The sequence below is a fragment of the Coturnix japonica genome, chromosome 14, assembly GCF_054131305.1.
Source record: "Coturnix japonica strain WE chromosome 14, WE-NBRP24, whole genome shotgun sequence".
NCBI lineage: Eukaryota > Metazoa > Chordata > Aves > Galliformes > Phasianidae > Coturnix > Coturnix japonica.
In genome coordinates, this window is record NC_140676.1 from 16,998,868 (window position 1) to 17,017,484 (window position 18,617).

At 45.8% G+C, this 18,617-nt stretch overlaps 1 long non-coding RNA gene across 2 annotated transcripts in view; it reads right to left on the bottom strand.

Moving 5' to 3' along the window:
• Positions 1 to 897: 897 nt before the first annotated feature.
• The window catches only part of LOC107318655 (uncharacterized), a 33,784-nt gene continuing 16,064 nt past the window's right edge, over positions 898 to 18,617 (bottom strand). For both annotated transcript variants that reach the window (XR_001557429.3, XR_001557427.3), the window contains exons 2-4: positions 4,950 to 5,045; positions 4,389 to 4,458; positions 898 to 4,285 (exon numbers count right to left, since the gene is read on the bottom strand). This is a non-coding gene — a long non-coding RNA (uncharacterized LOC107318655). The remainder of the gene's footprint in view (positions 4,286 to 4,388; positions 4,459 to 4,949; positions 5,046 to 18,617) is intronic.

Genomic DNA, 18,617 nt, shown 5'->3' on the forward strand with positions numbered 1-18,617 from the left:
TAGACAGCATTGCCATAGGGATTACCAAAATGACAGCTCTGAGTTTTACTGCAGCCTGGACTATGAAGGCAAAAATGCAGTCTCTCCATAGAAATGAAGGGAAGATTCAGCATGAAACCAAGATACTTCAATCTGCTGTCGTTTCATTTCAAGAAGTGGCTGCGTTCCACTTGGGTAATGTTTGAACAGTGTAATGTGAGATATCATACGATGCCTATACATAAGTGAGACAGTAAAAAAGTCAGGATGAAATTAAAATGATAACATCTAACTGAAACATTTTGACTATTGGAATGAAGTGACATTGAAAAGAACCATTATGACACTTTTGTTATAATGGCAGTGGGGATTTTCTTTCCTTATTTTTTTGGTGTTAATAGGCTTCTAGGAATTTTTCCAGTTGAGTAAAACTGCATGGTCTGCAAGAAAACTCCTGCAGCAGCAACATGGCAAAGGGCTCTGCTGCCACTGCTCTCCTTTGGGAGGACTGGATGTTAGGAAAAACTCTGAATGAGTGGTGATGCATTGGCACAGTCTGCATGGGGAGATGGTAACATCACCATTCCTGCATGTGCTCAGACGTGGCACTGAGGGATGTGGTCAGTGGGTTATGTTGGTGGTAGGTGAATGATTGGACTAGATGACCTCAGAGGTCTTTTCCAACCATAACGATTCTATGATTCTATGATCTCCTGTGTATCTTGTATTAAGTCTGCAAGAGGATGCAGGAGAAGCATCTACACGAGCTCCCTGTCCCCAGAGCCACCCAACCTCATCCATCCTTCCCATGGACAGCTCACCTCCAACCATCCTTGATTCCCATCCCTTAGTTCCCACTGCTCCATCATTGCTGCAGTTTGCCCAAAGTCCAAGGAAAAAAGGAGGAAATAAAAAACCTAAGAAATCCCCCATGCTTTTATTAAAGATCATTTTGGTCACAGCAGAAAATTGCTGGCAGCTCCAGCCCCATCATCTGAGCAGCTGCCGTGTGGCCTCCAACCCTTCCCTCTGGAAGCCAGCCTGGAAATGAGCTGGCCTGAGTACGAGAGTGGAACCCAGAGGACAGAGGGGATTTGTTCCTTGAAATTAAACCCAGTTAATATCCTGCCACAGGGGAAGCAGAGAGCTCTGGCTGAGCACAAAGGCAAATAATGAAGCTGCCCTGGACATGGTGTCCGTGGGCAGGGTGAGGATGAGATGATGGAGGAATGGGATTAAAGTCAGACTGCCCAGTGCAGCTCTAGCAGCCTGTAAACACCAAGCGTCATCATCTGGTGGGCTGCAGTGGCACGGCGGGCATCAGATGCCATCTGGCCTTCAACCCGCACTGCCCAGCATCCCCACCTGCACCAGCCCAGGATGCCAGAACCAGCAGTGACAGCATTGAGCAGCATCACCCCCCAGCTCTGTCTGTCCTTCCTGCCCCTCGCATGACAGCTCAGATCCTCTTTCACTCACACCAGGATAGCAACCCTTAAGGGCTTTCCTTTCATTTTTCTTCAGTTTTCCCTCCTTTTTAAAAATTATTATTATTATTTTCCCTTCTGTTTTCTCATTTTGGCTCCTGTGTGCTGGGTACAATCTTGAGTGAATCCCTGTTGGGTACCATATAAGCAGTGAATCCTTCTAATTTCTCATAGTGTACTCAAGCTTCAATGTTCGCATTTTGGCTCAAGGAGACCAATTCCCATTTTCCAAAATGTAGGCAAGCCCCAGTACTGAGCAGGTCCATCTGCACTCCAAGATGTGCCCAGCAATGGCTGGAGATGCAATGGAAGATGCCATCTCCACCATCAGAGGGAACCCAGTTGAGATCCAGCTTGGATCTGACTTGGCAGACTTGGATGTCTCAAATCCTGAAGGAAGTCTGGAGAAAGGTGTCCCTTTGGGGGAATTTAGGGCTGCAGACAAAGCAGCTCCTCCTGCTTCTGCTGGCAGAGAGGAAAGGAGACGAAACTGTAGGGATGAAATAAGCTCAGTTCCTCAGCTAGTCCTGGGATTGCCTCCTGCATCAACACCAAACCACTGTTGTGTGTCATCCCTCTGGACTCCATCAACCAGCAGACTAGGCTGAACCTAGTGGATTAACTAGGATATGAAACAAAAAGCCAGATAAATCACAGGTGCAGGTTGATCTATATGGTTTAAATAGAACCTTTCAAACGGAGACATTATCTGCTGGAAACCCTTAATGAAGAGTTAGCAATGTTCTCAGAAGCAGAAATACTCTCAGCAGGAAGGCAGAATATCTATTAAAGCCAGTAAAATTAGATGAATGGGGCTCAAAGCTGGTGATTTTTAATACACCAGTTGGACATTGCAAATTTAAGCTAATGCCATCTGGAATTAGTTCTGCTCCCAAGGTATTTCAAAGAGTAATTTAGCAGATATTTGAGGGATTAGGAGGTGCTGAAGTTACAGCAGATGATATTTTAATTTGGACCACGGAACCACAAGGAGCAGCACAGAAGACAGAGTCAACTTTGCAGGAGAGGAGGAGGAAGAAAGTCCAATCTGCATATTGAAGAAGTTCAAAGGCCATGGGTATAATTGGTCTCAGGTGGATCATGTCAGCAGTGGCGTTCTTGAGAATAAACTGGAGCCCGCTGATGAATCGACCTCAGAAACTGTTTCAGCATCGTGGCCAAAATGTTTTAGGTCAGCACTGAGTAAGTCGAGTGCCAAATGCCTCTGGAAAACTGCCCTTTGCTTGCTCTGAGGATAAAAAGGTTGGACATTTAGCTGCTGAAAACTCTCTGTCAGTGATGCTTCAGCCTCTCCTCCCAATAACTCCTCAACTCTAATGGACACGCTGAGATGGGATGTGATTTCTAAGCCCATATAGTGGTGTTAGAGAAACTAAGACTGAAAAGTGGACAAAGAATGAAAACTGTGAATAGGATGAATCTGAGAAACTGTTGCTTGTAGTGAGATTCCTGTCTACGCTTCTGTCCCCATGCAGTGGTCCTCCAGCTGCCCACAAAACACAGATCGGCTCATGGGACACATGGCCATTGTATTTGGGAGATGTGGCCTTTCCAATAAAAGAGAAGCTTTAAAAAGTCAAACCTTTAGTCTTGCAGGAATACCCTGTCTGGAAAAGCTAAAAACAAGAAGACTGAGGGGAGGGGGATGGACTTCCTAGTTCATCATGGAAGTAGTGGAAGCGGTTGGCTGTGACTCTGGGAAGCTCATTGAGCAGTGACAGCAGCAGTTATTTTTCTTTTGCTGTTTACTGAATAGAAAACCAGGGGATAGAAAAAAAAATATATTTACCCTGATTATAATATTGCTCTGGATCAACATATTAATTATTGATACAGCCAGAGACGAAAGCAGTCTCCAAACACCTCCCCTTGCATCAAACTCACGCACTAGGTTTTTCATCCATCAAACTCCCTGCAAGGAAAAAGCCTAAGAGCAAATCTCAACATGAAAGAGAGAGAGAAAGCCACACTGTGGTGCGAATGACCCTGGGTGATGGTGACAACATCAATACTCGCTCCTGTCAGCTGCAGTAAATTGCTGCAGTTTCACTGAGCTGGGTGGATTTTTGCTGGCCTGTGAGTGCCTGGTCCCTTCCTCCTATGAATGTAGAGGTGACAGTTGTAGGTGCAGAGCTCTGAAGAGATATCTGGGCTTGAGATCTCCGGAGATGCTGAAGAAAGGTGTCAGTGTGGTACTGAGAGATGTGGTTTAGTGGGCAGCGTTGGTGGTAGGTGGAGGGTTGGACTGGATGATCTTGGAGGTCTCTTCCAAGCTTAATGATTGTATGACAACATATGGGGAAACAAACTCACTTTAGTTGTTATTTCCCAAGGTTTTGGGGAGAGATTTCCAGGTCTCCTGGTGGTCAATGAGACACATACCAGTATGGGGTTTGGGTGGAGAGGCAGCTCCTTAGAAACCATTTATATCTTCTGTTTTTGGAGGTGGCTGCAGGACATCTCCAGTGCCAGGCTTTAATCAGCCTCGTTCTACCAGGAATCCCAGGAGACTCTACCTGTGGGGTTTGTACAACTGCTGAATCTTTAATAGACTGTCCTCACACAACCCAACTCCTCTTTTTCCTCCTAAGTCCAGAAGCTTTCTCTCCTACTCATCAGCACATCACATTTCTTAATAGCGGAGTGAAATAACCTGAGAAGTAATGGAAAACAGGGAAGGATTAAGTTTTCCCAGGGACCTTGATCTCTTTTATCATCTCATTGTCTTCAGAGGGGTGGTTTTCTTTCAATCTAATTATCTGGTGGATATGTGTTGCCGGTTCTCTGATCCATCCCGTCTTCCATCAAAACAAAAAAAGAAGATAAATCCTCCATTATTGTTTTTTGATGAGAAATTCATGCTAATAGCTTACATTTGGGAAATAATTTCAGCGAGTTTACCTTGTTTTCTTGAGAGATGTCCCACGGGAGCTCTGTGATAGAAGAAATGGCTGTGATGAAGATATGGCTCCTGTAGGGAAAAATCGAGCTTCTCAGTCAAAAGCATTATCCAGGAACTGGAGATTTCAGAAAAAACAAAACCCCAAAACAAAGCAAAAAAGTAGCAACACAATACATCAAAAACATGACAAAGAAGGTAAATTTTCAATTCAAACAGCCTGCCCCTCTCAACTTTAAAGTCAAGCTCCTTTTCTATCCCAACACATCAAAACTATGGGAACATCAAGGCCACTTGTAAGATTAATTTGCATTCGTCTCACACCAATTAAGCAAAGGGGCAACACAGTCCTTTTTGTTTTTCTGCCTCTATAAAGGCTTGAAAACTCGCAGCCAGTGCCAGCAAGTTACCATACGACTGCTGCATTACCAGAGGCACACCAAGGAGGCACTGTGTTACCAAACCTGTAAGGAGAAAGGGGTGTCTTCTCTTCTTGATGGCTACTTGTTGTTAATTCAATGCAATATCTCAACACTAGGTCATTAAATCAAAGTTATTGGTACCTTTTGGTCATACTTAAGGCTTTCAGGCATATTCCTCTTGCTGAGACCAATCCATCCCTACAGAAGGAGCAAAGCAAAAGCCATGGAGACCATCACCTGGAAAAGACATTGAGGATCATCCCAAAGAACGCACGTGGGGCTCAGAATATTAAGCATCAGCAGGGCAGCAGGGATAAAGCCTCAGCAGATACACCAAGAACAAAATTAATCAAAGGCACTCCAAGACCTTGAGAACCCTAGCTACATCTCATAGACCTCCTTGTCACCAATGTCCCTCCATCACAACCTGCCATGTGGATGTGCCCCAGCTCCACATTGTATCACTACAACAAGGATTTTTAATAGCATTCCATAACTGGAGATATCCCTGATAACTGCATGCCTTCTGGAAGTATTCTGTGCAAGGGGAGCAGTGGTCAAGATTAGAAAACATTGTGTCATGCAACATGTAGAGAAACAATTCAAAACCAAATTTTATTCAAAGACAGCAGAGAGAGAGGGAGAGATTTTATGGGTAGATTGATGGTGATGTGTAAGGGCAAGAGAGATAATGCAGAAAAGAACAGACAGAGATATATATTGAAAGATATTCTGGGTAGATAAACAGAAGACAGATAGATAAATGGATTAGATAAATAGACTATAGGAAAGGAAGAAAAAGCAACACAGAAAGAATTGTGGAGCCATAACAGTACAAAAAGGAGAAAACCCACTCTTCCTTAAACAGATGGATAGATATAAAAAAACACTAAAACATGGGTGGGTAATGAGCAAGGACTGGGGATCTCACGTGCTCTCCCTATGGGAGTGTAAGTGTGACTAATATAAAGATGTTAACAAAGATGATGGTAGATAGTCAAAGGTTATTAGCAAAGGAAAAACTCACCAATGTCAATGCCTTGACCAGAAAGCTGAGACAGTATCCACCTGAAAGCAATCTCCAAGAGATGCTGCCTCAGTGGTGGTCAGCCCTTAAATGAGGTCTTAGAGGAGGTGGAGTCGAGTTCCACCCCTTCCAGGAGCACAGCTCCATTACTCTCACCTGTGCTCCCGCAGCTGACCAAACACTTGCCTCAGCTGATTAATCAGAGGTTCAAGCTGTGATTTCCCATACAGGGAGGGATGTCCATGGTCCCTCCTTACCCTGCACGGAGCAGCTGTGGTCAGTGTAGTTAATGGACCCAACGTATTTCCTTGAACAGAGCAATGCCAGCCCTTGAGTCTGTGCATCCTGCTTCCAAAACAGCTTCAGAGAAAGGAGGGGGTTACAGTAGGATGATGGTGATCAGTAGGATGAGAAGTAATGACTTTAAGTTGTCGCAGGGGAGGTGCAGGCTGGATATTAGGAAAAAATTCTTCTCTTAAAGAATGGTAATGCATTGGAACAGGCTGCCCATGGAGGTGGTGGGGTCACCGTCCCTGGAGGTGTTCAAGAAATGGGGTAGATGTGGCACTGAGGGATGTGATCTAGAGTGGTCACAGGTATGGGTTGATGGTTGGACTGGATGATCTTAGTGGTCTTTCCCACCTTAATGATTCTATGATTCTATGTTTTCACTCCATCCAGAATGTGGCTGGATACAACCTTTGTCCAGCTTTGTACATCCCCATATCACTGGGAACAGCCTGAGAAGCTCAGCTCCTGCTTTGGAATGGGGTGTGTGCTGAGGGGCCAGCAAATCTACCCTGAGAGGATGTCCCCTCAAGGAGACGCTCCATCACAAAACCCCACTCCGTAATGGATTAAATTCCCTTTTTAAACACAGTGGCAGCTGATTGTCCTCAAAATCCCGGATAGCTTGTTCCAGACAGCCAAAGAACAGTCCCTTTTTTTCTAAGGGTGCGCATCCTAATTGATTGCATGGTGGTTTGTCTTGTCTCATCTGCAGAAACAACAAACACACTGCATTTGATTCCTGTATACTTAAAAGATGCTTTATAGCCCGTAGAGGAAGAGATGACTGCTTGCATTGCAAACACATGAAGCATCAAATTCTGAGCTTCTAAATACACTTGTGTATATATATATATATATAAAACGTTTTTCATTGGTTTTTTGTCTTCACTGAATTTTGTGCATCCTTGCCTGCCCTTCACACGTGTTCATATCATTACCAAGATACAGAAACACTAACAAGAAATTCAGCTGTAGGAGAGTGGTGATGGCTGGACAGAGCCCTTTGCAGTGGCACACTGGTGAGCATCTCATCCTTCTTGCACCTGCCTTTCTATTTCTGCAACTATCAGGGAAGAGTGCAATTATTAATCATTAAAATAATTAAGCATGTAATCAGAGAAGGGCGACTTCTGGATCCTGAACACCTCTGGTGAAGAGCATGTAGGTACAGCAGCATGAGCAGGGTCCTTCCTTGCATGTCCAGGTCATGTGCCCCATTTCTGTGTTAAACAGGGAGAAAAAAGCAGAAATGAAGCAGAGCTCAAGAGGTGGGAAGTTTCTGGCTCTTTTCTCCACGTTAAAGTATTCTATCTGGAGCCATGGGTGTGGGGATCCTAAGCCCGTTCCCATCAAGCACTGATGGGGAACCCAAACCTGTTCACGTTGGCTGTGGATGGGAAACTCAAATCCACCCCCACGGCACAGCCAGGAGCATTATCAGCATTTTGGGGGGTTCCCTTTTCAGATCTGAATCTCCTTTTTGGTGCACTATCCTTCTCTTTCCACTGTTTCATCTGCCTGCTGGTTTTTGGGTTTCTCCTTATTACAGCTCCCAAGTTTCACACAAAGCAATGCTTGACCTTTATTGTGAATCACATAATGGGAATAATTTGCATATATGCAAATTCTTGGCATACACTTTGGTCTTCAGCAATCCTCTGGGTCCATCCCGTGCTGGTCAACAGCTCAGACCATCAGGCCTAGGGGTGGGAACGTTCCCTTTAATTAGGATGAGGCTTAACATGAGCCAGATGGGATCAGAAACCTCAATCCCAAAACACACAAGCAGTTTCACCTGATTTTAGAGACTTTTGTATTTTTTCTTTAAAAAAAAATGAGATTTTTCAAACTCTTAACATTGCTGATGGACAGAAAATGGGTGAATCTGGAAATACCAAGGGCCACCAGGAGGATACCGAATAGCTCAGCCAAGGGTCTACTATGGGAGGAGGGAGCTGGATTTTAGGGAAGGAAATGGGCTTCCTCATATCAGGTCTGTGTTATGGGGACCAAGCTGCTTCAAGGGGCCAGCAGGACATGCCATCCTTCCATCCTCAGGATTTGCCCAAGGATGGTGATTAGCAGCTCTGGTCCACCTGGGAGTGAGGCCAACCCCAGAGTTGCAAGCATGATGCATGCAAGGGTCCTCCCAAACTCATGTTTTTCCTTTAATTAAATCAGAATTTTCTAATGGAGAAATAATTTCCAAATGGTTTTCCTGGAAAACCAACCACATAATTCCTCCTGAGTCTTTTCTCCCCATGCCACATGGTTCCATATCCATTCCTTCAGCCCCTGTATCACCATGACAATCACCCATCCATCACTTTACATTGTCTCTAAATTGAAGGAAATTCGTCTCATTTGAGCTCCCAGTGCAGTTTCTCAAACAGAGACAAGGACTTCTCCCTCTCCATCAAGCTACAAACAAGTAATTCCCCTGAATGGGAAAGAAATAAAAACATGCTTAAGTTATTTTTGCAAAAGAGGGGAAAAATAATACCTTTTCCTGCTGTTGGCATGCTGCTTTGATCTTTACTTTGTAGTTACCATAGTGACAAATAAAAAAGGCATAGGTGGAATAAATTGCCGAAAGTTGGCGATGTCCTATATATGTTTCTGCAGAGCACAGGAGTGCAGCTCCAGCTGCTGCTACACCCAGCATAGGGCTCACGCTGTGTATTTATGCTCTGCTGCACCATAAACGATATTTATGTAGGGTACAACTCAGAAACCTCCTTCACTGGTGCTTCCCAGGCTCTTTTATGGGTTTTCCATCACCAGAAGGGTGCCGTGCTCCAGTGTTGTTGACACGCTGCCCTCAAGTCAGTCCATGCCCAACTAAAAGCTCCATCTGCTATGGATTTTGCTTGGCATTTGTTTGCTTTAGCTCCGCTGACTCCCTGGTAAGCCCTAATGATGTGTGGCGTCTGCTGTTGTTGCCCCATTACGCAGCGCTAATCTTTGGACAATTATTTGTTGGATTCACCCCGTTGCTGGATGAAACGGTGCTGGAACCATCCTGGCAGTAAATTAAGAGCTGCCCATGCCAGCAACATCCTACAGATGCTTCAGACGCTCGTTAGGGATTAATTAAGCATCATTTGGGCAAGGTCAAGTTCTGGCAATGGGACAGCCCGCAGGGATGCTCCCCATGCAGACATGATGTGGTGATGGGATTATTTCAGGTAAACTGCAGGTGATGCTGCTTTGCAAGACCCCTCATCAGACTAAAGCACTTTCAGCATCTACCCTTGGTTCCTAAAGGTATCGTTGCTTACCTACAGATCATTCCAGATTTTCATTTTCCTTTAATTCCTGGAAGTTTCCTGAGTCAGAAAACGTGGCAGTGAATGCTTTTAGGGGCTGATCCTGCCCCCTATTTTACTATAGGGAAAAGGATTTCTCCAACAGAATCCAAGGTTGGAAGCGACCTCTGGAGGTCGTCTGGTCCAAAACCATGTGCTACATGGGAAAAGGCTGTAAAAAATAAAAATATACCTTTATTTCAGCCTTGGCTTGCAGAACAAGATCTTTCATTGTAATGGGTGCAGAGAGTGGGACCAGCACACGAGATGAGATCAACACCACTCCCTTCCATCAGCACTCCCATCTTTGCTTTAATCCTTTGCATTACCACGACAGGATATGAAAGTGCTGGAGGGGTGAAAGCAGAGATAGCACTGACATTACACTGCCTGCTTGCATTGCTTGGCATTAAATCATTGTGCTGATAGCCATCTCTGATGGGGCAGGAAGCCGCACCGGTACGCATCACGATGCAAGGACAGAAAGCAAGGACACGGTGCAGAAATATCCAACAGGAGGATAAAGTCAGAATCCTGATGGAGAAATCTGTTTGAGCACTGGCATTTGGATGTCCAAATAGTTTGGCAGCTTGGCAAGTCTCCCCAGGTGTCCCAGTGGCCAACAGCCCTTACCCATACTGGGAATTCTCCTTAAAGACCCATTTTTGGGGTTGGTAGGATTACTGGGTAGCTCCTAGCACTGTGGTTTGGTTTGGCAGCAAGGGAGATAAGAGCAGGTAGAGGGAAAGAAATGCTGCCTTGGGGTTCAGTCTGAGGTGGGAAATAAATCTCAATTAGAGGGCAAACCTTGAGATTTTGGATACCCATACTGTTGCATATTCTTCTAGCAGGGCTCACACCCCAGCTACCTGTCCTTCCATTAATATTCACTGTATTGGGGCCTAAGCACAGAGCATCAAGACCTGGATACCAAACTGGCAGTCACCATTTCTGTGCCTCCTTAGGGACACAGTTTTGGGGCTTGCATCAGCAAACAGCCTCCAGGTTCAGAATAACAACCCACAGCACTTCGGTACGATGTATTGAAGGAATCTGGCACATCCCTGAACCTTCCAGCTCACTCCAACCCCTTCTAAATCAAGCCCAATTATGACAGGTGCAATTTTATCTCTCCATTTGACTTTTATTGGCATCATCAACTGGCCAGCTGGCACCAAGCTGGCAGCAGTTAGCAGTGAGGGATGCACTGAGACAAATAAAGCCAAGGAAGGTCTTCCTGCGCTGGGGATGCAGTTGATCCCAGGTTTGTAGGATGCAAAATCAGTGCCTGGCTGCATGGGGCTGGGTTTATCCAGCAGCACTGTTGCACCCTCCCCTAGTTTAAGGAGGGAACCACGTTTATTCTCCTGGGTTCCCTTCTGGCCATATCTTCTCCCAGTCTTGTGATGGGAAGAGTAGAGCCAAGGGCTCAGGCTGGGGCTCACCACTCTCTGGGCTGCAGCAGATCTTTCAGCTGCATCAAACCACATTCATCAAACCAATTCCCATCCCATTTGACCCATTTTGGGAATGGACAAGAAGCAATGTAAGACAGAAGGGTTTTGTTTGCAAGCAGCAGCATCCCAAACTGGAGCGTAACCCCGCGATGGGCAGAGATCTGGACAAACCCCATTAGGAACAAATAGGGACACCGCCCTGATGTGCATTAACATGCACTGAGCAGCTGGGAAAGGTCTACCTCCAGCTCTTAAGAGACCATATTTTAAGGAAAGGGGGGGGGGGGAGAAAGAAGCAAAAAAAATAAGAGCTAACATAGCAGGAATCACCCTGTTTACCCAAGCGCTGCACCACTCCCAGCAAACCCCTGAGGATGATGAAGTTTCTTGGCCGCTGTGGAGGAGCAGCACAGCAGCTGGTGTGCAGAAAGGAGGATGAGATTTACTATCCCTGCTGCTTTCCCTGCCCCCTCCGTTGCTTTTTTATTTCCCCCATCCCCTCCTTTTTCTCTATTTTTCCCTCATTTTTCCCCTTTTTTCTTCCTTTTCTTCTTTTATCCCCTCCTTTCCCTTCATTATTATCACTCCCGCACCTCCCCGTGATGCTGCCTTATTAAATAATGAAAAAAAAAAAAAAGAAAAAAAAAAGTGACAATTAGTCATTTGAAGAAGCAACAAAGAGATCCGGATCTGGAGAGGCGCGACTTGAATTTCAATGTGCCATCTGAGGGCTGGGGAGTGCGGCTGCCAACCCTCACCCCACCTCTCCAAAAGTCACCCTTGGCGTGTTCCTCTGTGGGGTTTTGGCATGGGATGCTGTGCAATGCACAGGTCAGGCCCCTGTCACGTGTAGAATGGCTGAGGGTTAGGGTTAGGGTTAGGTGTCGGGTTAGGGTTAGGCTTAGGCTTAGGTTTAGCACTAACCAGAAGCATCTTAGCTCCAACAAACCAGATCCATGTGCTTTGAGCATCATTTTGAGTCCAGGGATGCAGTGCTCTCCTCTACCCCTTCTGAATGCAACCAATCCAGACAGATTGTAGGGAAAATTAATTATGGGGGAAGTTTAAGGAGAGCTAAATTGAAATGAACTTGAATGACACTGGAATTTAATTCTGCTGCCCACCTCCTTGTTCTCATATCCATGCTCTTGCCCTATTTTGCCCTTCTTCTGACTTACTGGGAAAAGCCCCAAAATGGCACTCAAGGGGTTGTAAATCCCCTCCAGAGACATAAATCCTTGCACACAGTAGAATCAGAGCCTTGGAGGAGGCTGGAGGGGCCCCAAGCTCCTGATCTTCATTTCACTGCTCATTTCACTGAGGACAGGGATGGCAACTTAGCACATGAACATTGTCAGTATCAGCATCTTCATTCTGTTATACAAACAGATAACAAGTAGGTTGTCAGTGCCCCATCCCTGGAGGTGCCCAAGGCCAAGTTTGGGGCCCTGGGCAGCTTTGATCTGGTGGGAAGCACCCAGACCAAGGCAGGGACTGGAGCTGGATGGGCTTTATGGTCCCTTCCAACCCAACCGCTGTATGATTTTATGATTCCTCACATGGATGCTGTGGGACAGGCAGTCATGAAAACACAGCATGGATAACATAACCAAGCCCAGGGGTTGGGTTGAACCAAAGGCAGCAGGTGAAAACTGGAAGGATAGCATCACAAATCAGCCAAGTGCCCATAGGCTTCTCCAAAACACCTCTAAGATACCCAGAGAACAACGCTTTGGTTTGCAGCAAACCACAGCCCTTTCTCCATAGAGGAAAAATTCTACCTTGTTATTATCATTATTACTATTATTATTACTATTATTATTATTGCTACTATTATTATTTTTTTAGTTCCTATGCTGTAGGTGAGTCTTAATGTCAAGAGGGATACGCAAATTGCAGCCTTGACTTAAAGGCTCTGAGCTTTCCTCCTCTCCAAGTTGCACCAGGAGCAACCTCTAAACAGTGCTCAGCAGAGAGGAAACAGCACTGACTGCTTCTCGGCTTAAAAAAAAGAAAGAAAAGGGGAAAAAAAAATAGCACAAGCCGCAGAACAGGGAGTTCTTCCAACAATCTGTTTTCTGTACCCTGGAAAATAATAGCAACCCATATGGAAAGCCCACACAGCTATTTTCCAGGTGCTTTGTGCAGCGTGAAATCCATGGAATAAATCACCTGGTCTCTGTTTGTTTGTTGCAAGTCTTTTTCCCCTCCCTTGCAAGTGAGAGCTTCGACGTGTTTTGGGATTTCCCCTCCATGGGGAGGGTCCTGCTTTGCAGCAGAGCTGTGGGGCAGGAGCAGCTCCCAGCCCAGATGGTGGTTGGCAGCAACAAAGGGGGGAAGCACAGGGGAGAAATACATTGTAGTCAAATCTGATGATGAGATGGGAAATTAAATGTTGTTTCTCAGTGCTTCCTATTTAAGATATCAATGGGGCTCCAGCCTTCTGCATCCAGACATCCAACCCCAGCACCCCTGCATGCACACAGATAGATTTTCCTCTCTTTGAGATGAAGGATGTGGCTCTGAGCAGGATGACAGAGATGCTGTTACTTTGCTGTTTCCAAAACACCTTGAAGTTTCTCAAAGGAAAAGCTGTTCTCACCCAGAAAACACTGAGATGAAGACATGGCAGTGATTCTATTCAGTGTCAGCTCTCAACAGCTGTAGAATGGGTGAAGGGATTAGGCCAGAGGGGACATTAAAGTTCATCTAGTTCCAATCCTCCTGCCACAGGATGGTTGTCACCCACCAGATCAAGCTGCCCAGAGCCTCAACCATGGCTTTGAATGCCTCCAGGGATGGGGCACCCACAGTTCTCTGGAACATGAGCAGCTTAAGCCCTTCTCCCTTAACAACCCCTCCATAGTGCTTTTTGGATTAGGCCACTCGCTTCTTATTCCGTAAGTCCCTCTATGGAGATCCCATCCCTTAGATTGCATCATATCAGTGGTAGCCCTTTGCTTTTCCTTCCAGCCTTCCGAACATCGTAAGGTTTTATCCTTCCTCTCCATCCCAGTTAGCCAAATCTCTGCTCTCCCTGTGCTTCTGAGCATAGTCCTGACTTTTACAACTTGGGTTGGGCTCATGAACATCATTTTTCTTACTTCTGGATGCACAGGGATGCAAGAAAGGCTCACACCCACATACAACACAAGGGGGGGGGGCTGTAGGAAAGAAGGGGACAGACACTTCAGCAGGGTCTGTTGTGATAGGACAAGGGGAAATTGATTCAAACTACAAGAGGGGAGATTTAGACTGGATATAAGATTTTTTTTTACACTAAGGGCAATGTACACTGGCACAGGTTTCCCAGAGAGGTGGTGGTACCCCATTCCCACAGACACCAAGGTCAGGCTGGGGGGCTCTGATGTGGGTGTCCCTGTGCATTGCAGGGGGTTGCACTGCTGGCCTTTAAACATCCCTTCTAACTCAAACAATTCCATGCTAACCCTCAGCCAAAAGCAGGTTGGACTTACCCATGGTAGACCAGGCATGGCGGTGAGATGCTGGCTGCCAAAAAAGCATCCCTGGAGCAGTACTTGACCCTACAAGCATGGACCCCAAGAGAATGCTCGTCTCCAAGACGACTGTCATGCCAGCACCACTCCGTCGCAACAAGCCAGCACAGGGCGTGAAGAATTTAATAAAACAAGCTGTTGCATGACAAAGCCCTGAGAGTAATATCCGTACGGTGGCTATTATTAAACAGGAGCAGCCTCCTGGTTTTTTTTTGTTTTTTTTTTTTTTTCTTGCCTGTAATTTAAACTCAGTCTTGGCTATATTTGTCTGGGTGTTTCCATGGGAAAAAATAATAAATGAGCCAGTGGCACTCTGAGCTCCCAGCAAAAGGCAAGAGAAAGCTAAAATTAAAACACGGGAGCAACAGAGGTGTAGGCTACATGAGGGAGCTGTCCAGCTGTCCTTCTCTACGGCAAAACACCTGCAGAGCTGCTGCTCAAAACACTTGAAATACTATATGATTTTTTCACAACCCACGCTGGGTGTCTTTGGCCAAGTGTCTTACTGGCCAAGAGTCTTCTCCCCCAGCAGATCCCCCAATGGGATTTCTAATGCAGGGAAGGAAAGGTTCCTCCAAGGGTTTCCCCAAGGCATCCCCATCCTCATCTGAGGGAATTTCTTCCCTTTCTTCTCATGCTTTTCAACCTCCCTAGTCATTGGCACAGCTGTTGCTCCAGTCCTGTTGGCCAGTCCTGTTTGATGCAAGCCACGGAGATCCTTCCTCATTAAAACCCAACGTCAGAAAGTTGAATTCCCAAAGGGGAATAAAAAAAAATAAAGAAAAAGGAAAAATATAAAGTAACATTAAAAACCCCACCGATTTCCCCAGCTTCAAAGTGCTTTTGAAGATCAATCAGGAGAGCACCGGTGAGGAGCAGCCTCTCCCATCTCTTTCTGTTGGATGCTGTGAACCAATGGGCACCAGTAAATAGGGAAATAACTCTCGGGCTCTGCCACCAAGGTTTCAATGGGGAATGCCGAATATTTCTGTACATGTGGCTTTGTGTCTCTGCCCTCATCTGATGCATGGGCTCCCTAAACCTCTCAGCCCCTCACTGCTAAAAAATAGGTTTTCCTCTTCAGTGAAAATGAGTTTGCTTCCAAGAGCCGGGATCCACCTTTCACTGGTAATTATGAACAAAAAGCATCATTTGCTAAATGCCTGTGAGGCTGTTAATTAGCAGAGAAGCAAGTGTTTAGCAATTAAAAGGCATTTTCCCAAGCATTTTAGGGTTGAGGGGTCAGGAAACAGCAAGGATTATACAAGGAGCTGGGTTTGGTGTGCAGACACAGACAGAGATGCTTCGGTGTTGGCTTTTCCTTGGGGAAATAGATGTCACATCATATCTCTGCCCGGTGCTGTGCTTTAGAAAGATTGCACCTTAATGAGGAACAAAGCTTTAGCCCAACAAGAAGGTTTTATTCCAACAAAATGCATCCTCCACGTCAGTCTGTATTTAAATTAAAGTCAAAGTGGTTGCTTACAGAGTTCGGGATGAAGGAGCCCTGGTGGCCAGGGCTCACCACTCCTCCTGGGCAGGAACAACATCTGCACCCCTTGTTTTGCTTGTTTATCAGCAAGTTCACTCTGGGAAACCTCATCACCATTTTGGAGTTAATCCTTCAAACAATCCCTTGCAAATCCCTTCATCCAGAAGTTTATTAATATTAGCTCCTCTCGAGCAGAAGCGAATTAAAAGCCTTTACCTCCCGTTCAGCTTTTTGTTCCTCTTCTCCTCGTCACTGTTAACGGGAGAAATTCAATTAAGGAAGAAATGACTTCCCAATAAAAATCCCTCCTCACTGCCTCCCTTCTCCTTTTGCTCAAGGACTAATAACATGTAATTGTGGAAATAAGCTCAGCTGGTGGTGCAGATGGGGGTGAGGAGCCATGGAGCCAATGGGCTCAGCTTATCCCAGGGATGGAGGATGCTTGGTAGGAAGCCTTAGAGCCCTATGATGTACCAAAGGAAGGCATCCCAGCCTTAAAGCAGCTGTCCTGGTGTCCAGAGGCTTGGTGACCCCAGTCAATGCCGTCCCAAGGTTGGAGAGACCTCAAAGGATGCCCCAGATGTGTACAGTGTACAGCAAGCAATGCTCTTTGGTTGGCCATTGTCTTGCTGGTGCTTAGAAAAGCCTTGAGGTTTTCTCCATCTCCATGCAAAACCTGGTACGTGCTGTCTGATACATCAATAAGCATATGATGGCATCTTTGGGTGGATGGGATAGGATAGAGGCTATTACTGTGCCTGAAAATAGAAAGGGGTACCAGGGCTGAAGTTCTCAGCATCAATATTTTCCTCTCCTTTCCAAAGGGATGACACTAAACTGCTCCACAGGGCACGTAATACTGCTAATGGCCCTCCTTGCCTGTTTATCAGCCCTTCCTTGGGCTCTGCTGAAGGGATAGCAGCTCATTAGTGAGCAGCACTAATTAAGAGAAATGAACGTAATTAGCAAGAGCAGAGTGAACAGCCTCCACCTGCCCACCTTTGCTCTGGCCACATGTTTGCAACGAGCAGCTTTCCAGCTGTTATGCTGTGCTGCAGATAGCAAAAATTGGGCAGGAAAGTGGATCCAGATGTGGGGCTCCTCAAACCTCCTGGGCTGCTTCCATCTCCAATAGCAGAGACAGCTGCCCGAGGCGTGTCCTCCTCAGAAACATCTTCAAGGCTGTAGGTAAGATGTTTGGTCTGGGAACAGCACTGGAGGATGGCAGAGCAAAGAGTGTGAAAACATCCCTCATGCTCTGAACATGGCAGAGGTCCAACAGAGCTGCAGCCCAATGTTCTTGCAGGTCTGCTTTTTGGTGAGCTGGGGAGGTAGAGTAATAAAGGTGAGGTACATTTCCCATCAGCAGCTTTGCTCTTGCTATGCATGGTGCTGTCCCACGCACCGCTGCTCTGAGCCTGACCGAGAAAATCTGCACGTAGCCACCTAGGATGGGCACAGGGGTGACATTAATCAGGTCTGAGCTTTTGTTTATTCTCCATTTCCATTTAATGTGATTCCTGCAAGTGAGTAATGAGAGAGGTGGGAAAAAGAAGGCAAACTAATATCTTTACTCTGCAAGAAAATATCTAGCCAGCTTAACTCACTCACCATGATAGCAAAAGGCAATGGCTCACACCAGAAAAGTGACCAGAATGGCTGATTAAGGCATTAATGACAAAGAACCATCACTGCCTCAGTATGAGCCCAATGAGATGAGTTTCACCCATAACAAGTGCATCCCACCCAGGGCAAGGAGCAGCCAAACACAGTAAGAATTTCAGCAGACTTTCCTTCCTTCCCCTGCCCCCCAGTCACACCTCTGCAGTCACCAAAAAGCACAGCTGAAAGAATTGCCAGACCCTGACATGCCTTACTTTGATTTCTCAAAACAAAACGAGGTTCCTGTGAATAAATTAATTCCTTTTTAACGAGGTGCTTCTTGTCAAGTCCTCTGACACCTGCTGACCCAAAATGGAAACATTAAAAATTGTATTTTTATTTTAAGAAGATTCAGTTGATATCGACCCAAATTCAGAGCTCTGTTATTAGTTTTGACTAATAATGAGCAACAAATGGGAGAAGCAGCTGTTCCTGACTAATGCTATCATGCATTAGGAGAACAGGATCATGAACCATCCAGGTGGGACTGTCAATTCCTGCCTCTGAGAGAGGCCAAGACATGTATGGGGTCATGAGCAGTCCTGTGAGAGCATGGAATGCCCTCTCTGGGTCATTTCTGTCTTTCAGAGATGCTGAAGGCTGAATCCAAACCATGGAACTTGGAAGTGCCCCCAGGACCACATTTTGTCCTCCAGAGCAACTTGCGGCAAGGAGTCCCACCAATGAGCAAAGCAATGGCATGGAGAAAACCCACAGAGATGAGGTCTGTAATGGATTAGAAGGCATCAGCCAAGTCATGTAGGACACATATGGCCTTGGCCCCTCCAAGAGGCTTGGGCAGACCCCAGTGTTGGATGTACTATGGGGTAGGAGGAGCACATCCAGATACCAACGGGTTTTCCAAGCTCTAGATTTCACCTTTAATGTATTTCAGCGCATGATTCAAGCACATTATCTGCATGAAATGCTGCATTAGCATCAAAATGAGGGGAGTTCTGTTCAATATATTAAAGTGTCTCTGATGGGTTTGAAGGTAGTTTAGCGCAAGAGAGGCATTAAGGAAGTAAATGCCACATTTGTATTCAAAAGCGCT